This window comes from Hylobates moloch, unplaced genomic scaffold (genome assembly GCF_009828535.3).
Source record: "Hylobates moloch isolate HMO894 unplaced genomic scaffold, HMol_V3 SCAFFOLD_6, whole genome shotgun sequence".
NCBI lineage: Eukaryota > Metazoa > Chordata > Mammalia > Primates > Hylobatidae > Hylobates > Hylobates moloch.
In genome coordinates, this window is record NW_026652281.1 from 24,753,693 (window position 1) to 24,761,814 (window position 8,122).

Here is an 8,122-nt window from a genome sequence, read left to right on the forward strand (position 1 = left end):
GTTCTAGGGTGAAAAAAAAAAAGTAGAAATGAGGGAGAAAGAGTACTAGAGCTGGAGGGCTACAATTTAAAACAAAATGCTCAGGAAAGCCTTCTTAGAGGAGGGGGTATCTCAGTAGATACCACGAGGAATGTTCCCAAAAAGGGGACAACAAGAGCAAAAGCCCTGAGTTTGCCTGGCAGGAGTTCCTCAAGCCTGTATTTCCTCCTTTTACCTATTTTCTAAAATCTGCCTTCTACTCTCAATCGGTAACCATTCAAGTTTCCCAACAGCTGCATTTTTTTGTTGTTGTTTCAAAAAATAAAAACTTGCATTTTATATTTTTGCTAAATAGACACACACACCCATATAAACTCAGCATAAAATTGCTTTTGGCAAAGACTTGCTATCATTTAGACTTATGCTGATTGAAAAGTAAGATTCACTGTACATCTTCCAAAACAGCAACTGAAATGCTTGAGCTCTCACAAGTATTGTCATCTCTGAATGTTCATGCATTTAACATGATTAATCCATTGTAGATTGTCTGGTTTTAGCGGGCTTTCCTTTTGTTAACAGTGAATATCAAAAACATCATTGTAAAATCAATCTCCGTAGAACAAGTGAAGATAAGTATGCTTAGGACTGAACACCTGAAAATTATTTCCAATTCATAAAAATCCCTGGTTAAGATCAATACTCTCTATGCAGAAACGGTACTTTCTAAGTTATAACTATTTACTGGTCTTCCCAAGCTGAACAAGACTAATACAAAATCATCCCTAATTATTGTGATTGGTTCACCTTTTCAATGGGAAGTGGCTGGAAACTAACCCCTCCCCCACCATCTGTCAAGTCAAACCAACTCACAATTGCAGCTCTGTTTAGTTGACATTTAACTTCACCGTGTACTATATTGAGCATATTCTAATCAAGGCCACCTGGGAGATCTACACTGCTTCCTGGAATTCCAAATATTTCCTCGGTTCTCTTTTTTTATCTTCTATAAAATTAGACTATAAATAAGTAATCCTATGCAGAACTGAATGAACAGTCAAAAAATTGTCTTATTTCTATCACCCTCTGTCTGGCAAATGAATTGGGGCCAAATGAAATCTGAAATCCTAATGACTTTTTGTGTTATTTTACTTTGGAGACACCAGTCTAGCCAAGACTTTTCTTTAACCCAATATGGTGAGAAGTGCAGGATAAATATTATATTGAAATTTGTAAGAACCAAACATCTCCACCTCTCAACACTTCCCACTGCCACGGCTCCACAGCTTAGCCTCCACCTGTTAAGGGACTTCACGTACTGTAGTGCCCCTCTGTTGACTAGGTACTAACGCCACATGGTCATTTTTTAAAGTTCAGCAACCCAATTGCTCTAATATTTCTTGATTTATCCTTTCTTAAACCCATAGTTACAATCTGCAGCACTAATTTGACATATTCTAATTATTTATCATCAGTTACTATCTTCTGAAGTTTATTGTACATTTCTTGATGACGGTCTCAGTCTTGTCCAGTTTTCAGATTGAATAATTGATGGCATAATGAAATGGTATTTCACACAAAAATGAAAGATATTCATCAGTAATGAGCAAACATGTTCTAAAAGAGGGTATTAGCAGCTCTGATAGCATAATTGCTTGTCTTGTGAGGAAAAGCTACAAAAAGCTCCTAAGAAAACATTTAAATTCAGTAACAGTAACTAAAAATATCCAGGGGACAGCTACAAAAACTACAGTGATATTATTATTATTATTACTTAAATAACAAAAACCAGATAAACAGAAACTCCAAACTGGGAAAAATCTGACTCAAAGCAGAAAATGTAACAGTTAATACATAATACGAAGTGATTAATTTAGTGATGGGTTTCCAGTGACAATGTAAACCATGAGAAAAATGGCAAATAATACTAAATTCTCTATTATATGCATTTCATTGCTAATAGCAAAATAATTGCCTCTGCATTGTGTATGTCTTTGATAAAGTAGAAATTAAGTCTAGTAGGTAAGGCATTTTTTTAAAGTAAAGCTACTAAAATCACTTCTATACTTGATACCAAGATGGTGTCCCAGGAAAGCAACAGATTCCATTACCCCCAACTTGCTTTTGCACACCTGCCCCACAGTGCAGATCCAGAAGAGTTCCAGGGTGCTAACTCCTCGTAGGAGTATTACTACAACTTTTCATGCAGTTCTCACTGTGGGAACTCAAAGTTGCCTGTCAAGGGTAAAGATATTACAAGGACAGCTTCCACATTTCCCTGAGACATTTCATTTATTAAAGGTAACACTAGTGTCATGATATGGTAAATTTATATCTTAGAATCCAGAGGTTTATTCACCTATTCAATTCATTTGACAAATATGTATTGAATACCCCCTATGTACTATATTCCCATATCATTAAATGCAAGTTACATATATCAGTCAGTGTTCTCAGCTGCAACCACAAGATATTCAGGAGAAAAGGAAATTTTAAAAACTTTAACAGGTAGGGTACAGACACACAGGCTTTCTCAGAACAGAGGGAAGCCACGCTGCTTGAGCCACAGCCCAAACATACCACAGATGCAGTGTAGTAAGAACACCATGACCACCACCACTGGACATGGTTCTCTAAAACCTGTGCCCGCTCCACCAGCTTCACCAACATTGCCATCCCAGGAAATGGATGTCCATGTCTTCACCACCATCACCAAAAGAATTTTCTCTTGTCCATGAGCATTATGACACTAGCTCCAGAAGTAAAATCGAGGGTGAGTAGATCTGGTTGGCTGAGTCCTATCAAAATGATTTTTCTTAATTCTAAAACTTTATATTTTAGCCTGAGGTTCATAAAAGAAAACCTGAGAAAAAAATATTTTGGAACCGAGTATACATGAAAATAGTTTTGTTAAATCATGCCCATTGAGAAAATATTAATCCATTTCCAATTCTTATTGAAGTAATCTTTCTATAAACTATTATTTTCAAAAACATAATGATAATCAGAATTTCAAAGTCATAGATCATCAAAATTTGCCTCTGCACTATTGAACAGAACCCTGGTTTTTATTTATTTGCTAACAGTTCATGCTATTGCTTAAACTACCTCACTACCCAAATAAAGAGGCTTCTTCCTTGAAGCTGATACCATTTCTAGCATTTCTCTGCTCACTTTCTTTCTCTCATTTCCAGGCAGCCAGACATCTTTTCCCCCTTGTCTAAATTATTACGTTCATTCAATATCAACTCTATTAATGGAAATTCCCACTAATGGGAAAGTTTTTTTCTCATCCTCCGAACTATTTTTTATTAATTTAATGTAAATGTTAATTTAATATCATTTCACAAACTTTTCCTGTTTAATGTCAATTAAGAAGTCACTGGTTTGCTACTCAAAACAGCACTTAATGTCAATTATTACAATCAGCCATTCATTTGAAAACTGAATTTTTATGTGAAACTTATTTTAATATGTCTTTAAATGTGTTCAGTAATGAGTTGAGCAGATTATACAAGACAAGTCTTTAAACTTTTTATTATTGTTAAGGAACTGGGAATAGCTACTTGAGTTTTCTAAGTAATCAAGACTGTACATCAAAAAATCAAATAATACAAAATTGCTAGCATTAATTCAGGTGACTCTTTAATATATTAGCCAAAGATTTGCTAATGCTTCCAGATAAATTATTTTACCATTTCTACCAAACTTATATTTTTTCCTGTCCTCAGCACCTATGGCACAAATATCATTTTGATTATTTTCTTAGTTCCCCTTTTGTCAAGATTCTTGTCAAATCTTTATGCTTTACATAAGTGTACCATCATATGAACTTGGTTATACGAAAAATTTCAAGAAGTATGTTCTACCTCTAACCATGTAAGCTATTATGAACAGGTTAATTTGCATGTCTAGGAACAAATTATGATTCTGTCTTACAAAGACATAATAAAGAGAAATATTACATTTATATCATAGCAAATTTATTAAAATTATAGTAAAAATATAGAATATCATATCAAGGGTAAATTACTTCCTCTTACCTAATTTGACCACTCATTAATGTAACAAGAGATATTATTTAAAAGTTTAATAGTATAATAAATTTAGATCTCTGATTCTTCAAAGAGGTAAACATTTCACTTAAAATATAAAAAGTCACACCTCTTTGCCATACATTAAATTCTTAGCTTTCAATCCATGGTATACACCAAATTATATATTCTTTATTGTCTTGCTTGTATTTGGTCATCATGCATAGCTTCAAAATTCAATTATATTAAAATGGTTTCTGATAGTCATTGCTCATAAGTAGTTAGTAGGTGGTCAGGTAGCCTCAGAAATTACAAGTGGCCTTTACTTCCCTTGCATGCAAGATACAGTTTATAATATTCCTAATCTTCATCTGTTTTTTGGTTTGAAAATTCATTTCCCAAAACTATAAATAAATCTCATGTAACATAACGTTATTCAGAAACAATAAGAAAAACTTGTAATTTTAGTGAAAAAATCTTGACAAATGTCAAAATATTGTCAAAACTATTGAAGTCAAAGCACCTAGCAGGTTAGTGTTACCCACTTAATATCTTTCACATGACCACAGTAGGTCCTTCCTGGGGAAATATGAATTGTCATAGGGCATGGCAGTAAAGAACATTTCAATTCAACATTAAATGGTCCTTTTAAAAAATGACTTCTTAGTAGGACAACCAAGAAACTTCAGGAGTTGCTGAACCAACATGAGGTCTCTCCTCCATGACTACTGCTATTCCTCAACAATCTGAGGGGGGAAGTGAAGACAGAGAAAAAAAATAAAGAAGAGCTAAAAAGACATCTCGGCATGCCAAAGGTTTTGTTTCACCTTTTGCCTTTTGTGACCAAAAAATGGTACTTAGAAGACTTTTATCTGATTATCACGCTGGAAGGAAAAGTGTAAAGATATGGATCCTAGTTTCCATTGCTTAACCTTTATGGTACTCAATTTCATCCTCTGCAAAATGGCAAATACACGCTCATATGGTTAATGTAAAGTTTTAAAGCCTCAAATAAAGTAATATGAGATTGTGATTTTAATATTTAGAACTGCACGTATGTGGAATAATAGATGGTGCCAAAGTTTCATACAATATATGAAATTATGAACCTGTACAAATTCCAACATAAAAGTGCAAGAACACCTATAATATTTTACATATGAAAATTGCACAATATTTTATATAGTATCAATTATTACACCTACTCAGCGCAACATACTTACTCCACAAATAACATACTTACTCAAGTTTGAAATGCCCCCTCAATGTCATCAAACTCTTAATCAGTGATTCATTATATAATTTAGGAATGGAATTAGATCCAGAGGCAGATAACTAAATCAAGTCCCAGTTTGCTTCTAATTATCCATTTTGGCCTTGCACTATTTACCTCATCTTCTGGGATCCTACTTTCTCATCAGTAAAAAAAAGAGGTTGAATTACATAATGTCTAAAATCTCTTTCATTGCCACAATCTGAAGATTCTGTATAACTTTCTTTTCTACTTGACCAATTCCAACTGTTTCACAGGTACATATTTACATATTTAGTTTGGGAATGTGCTTTTCTGTAAAGTTCTGTCTTTTATTACCTAGCTTTGGGGATTAAGATGAAAAGAGTAAGACAAATCACAGCCTGTGTATCAGTGATTTTCCTTCGGAATGTTGTCTTCTCCCACTGAAAACACAAGCAGTTTCTGTAATCAGTGAGAATGTTGTAGCTAAAAAATTTTCTAATGTTCTCTTTTGGAATGGTAATATCTATCCTATGCCTGAAACACCATTATATTTTGGAAGAACAAAAATTGTTTGATTTCACAGATGCACAGCTGGAGAGCAATTTGCCTCGAGATGAACTACGCCTTTGAGGCTCACCTACCTCTAATTAAGATGATATCTATGTAAGACCTTGGACTTTAGGCTTTTGAGTTGATGCTGCAATGAGTTAAGTCTCTGGGACTATTGGGATGAAATTAGTATATCTTGCAAGTGAGAAGGGCATGAATTTTGAGAAGCCAAAAAGGGAATTCTATAGTTTGAATGTATCCCTTCAAATTTTAGGCGTTGCTAATGTAATAGTATTAAGATTTGAGGTCTTTAAGAGGTGATTAGGCCATGAGGACTACTCCTTTGTGAATGGTATTAAGAGTTTTATGGGCCGGGCGCAGTGGCTCACCCTTGTAATCCCAGCACTTTGGGAGGCCGAGGCGGGCGGATCACGAGGTCAGGAGATCGAGACCACGGTGAAACCCCGTCTCTATTAAAAATACAAAAAAAAATTAGCCGGGCATGGTGGCGGGCGCCTGTAGTCCCAGCTACTCGGAGAGGCTGAGGCAGGAGAATGGCGTGAACCCGGGAGGCAGAGCTTGCAGTGAGCCAAGACTGCGACACTGCGCTCCAGCCTGGGTGACAGAGCGAGACTCCGTCTCAAAAAAAAAAAAAAAAAAAAAGAAATTTATGAGAGAGAGTTCAGCTGCATTTGGTTAGCTTGCTCCTCCATTCTTCCCTCATATGGGAACACAGCATTCACCTTCTCTTGCATTCTACTTTCTTCCATGTGGAAACACAGCAAGAAGGCCCTAATCAGGTAATGATAACTTGATCTTGGACTTCCTAGCCTCTGAAATTGTGAGAAATAAATGTCTGTCCTTCATAAATTACCCAATCCCAGGTATTCTTTTATAGCAGCACAAATGGACTAAAGCAGCCAGATAGTAAGTATTTGGGGATCTGTGGTTTATACAGTCTCTGTTGTAACTACTTCATGCTGCTCTTTTTATGCAAAAGCAGCCATAAATAATATATAAATACATGAATGTTGCTATATTCCAATAAAATTTTATTTATGAAAATTAGGGCCAGCCATGGTGGCTCATGCCTGTAATCCCAGCATTTTGGGAGGCCGAGGCGGGGGGATCACCTGAGGTCGGGAGTTTGAGACCAGCCTGATCAACATGGAGAAACCCTGTCTCTACTAAAAATACAAAATTAGCCAGGCGTGCTGGTACATGCCTGTAATCACAGCTACTCGGGGGGCTGAGGCAGGAGAATCGCTTGAACCAGGGAGGCAGAGGTTGCAGTGAGCTGCGATCGCGCCATCACACTCCAGCCTGGGCAACGAGAGCGAAACTTCATCGAAAAAAAATAACAGGTAGCTAGATTTGGCCTGTGGGCTACTTTGTCACCCCTGTTCTATACCCATGACAATACTCTCACTGAGCCAGCTGATTCAGCTTCTTTATTTGTGCCAGAATGGAAGCTGCATATAATTTTATCCATGCATGTATTACATTATATTAAAATCATTCGATTATATGTATGAGTCCCTTACAATAGGCTAAGTTTTTTACAAATAGAAATTATGTCATATTCATCATTGCATCCCAATATCTAACATAGTAGCTACTATATTAAACATTCATTACTAATTTGAAGAATGGCAGGAATGCAAGAAAGAGAGAATTGGAAATCATTATACATTAACAACATCACAATTATTTCAAAAACATCTTGCTCTAAATTGATACTACTTTCCAGCTTGCAGGCTCCTAACAGAAGCCCTTTTTTTCACTCTCTTTTCCAAACTTTTCAAGAGTGTAATAAGACATTTATTTTTTATTTTATTTATTTATTTTTTTGAGACAGAGTCTTGCTCTGTCACCTAGACTTGAGTGCAATGGCATAATCTCCGCTCACTGCAATCTCTGCCTCCTTGGTTCAAGCGATTCTCCTGCCTCACCCTCCTGAGTGGCTGGGACTACAGGTGCGCACCACCAGACCCGGCTAATTTTTTGTATTTTTGGTGAGACAGGGTTTCACCATGTTGGCCACGTTGGTCTCAAACTCCTGACCTTGTGATCCACCCACCTCAGCCTCCCAAAGTGCTGGGATTACAGGCTTCAGCCACTGCACCTGGCCTGATGTCTGCATTTTCAGTCTGTTCTCAGCTTTCCTTCCTTTGGTTTTGGCTTCACTTTAGGCAAAGTTATAGAATTCCTATATAACTAAAATTTTACCATCTTTCAAAATATTTTTAAATATTTCTTCATTCATTTCTTAATGAAAATAAAAATGAAATGTCCAAAGTCATTTACAAATTTCAGTTACAAAAAT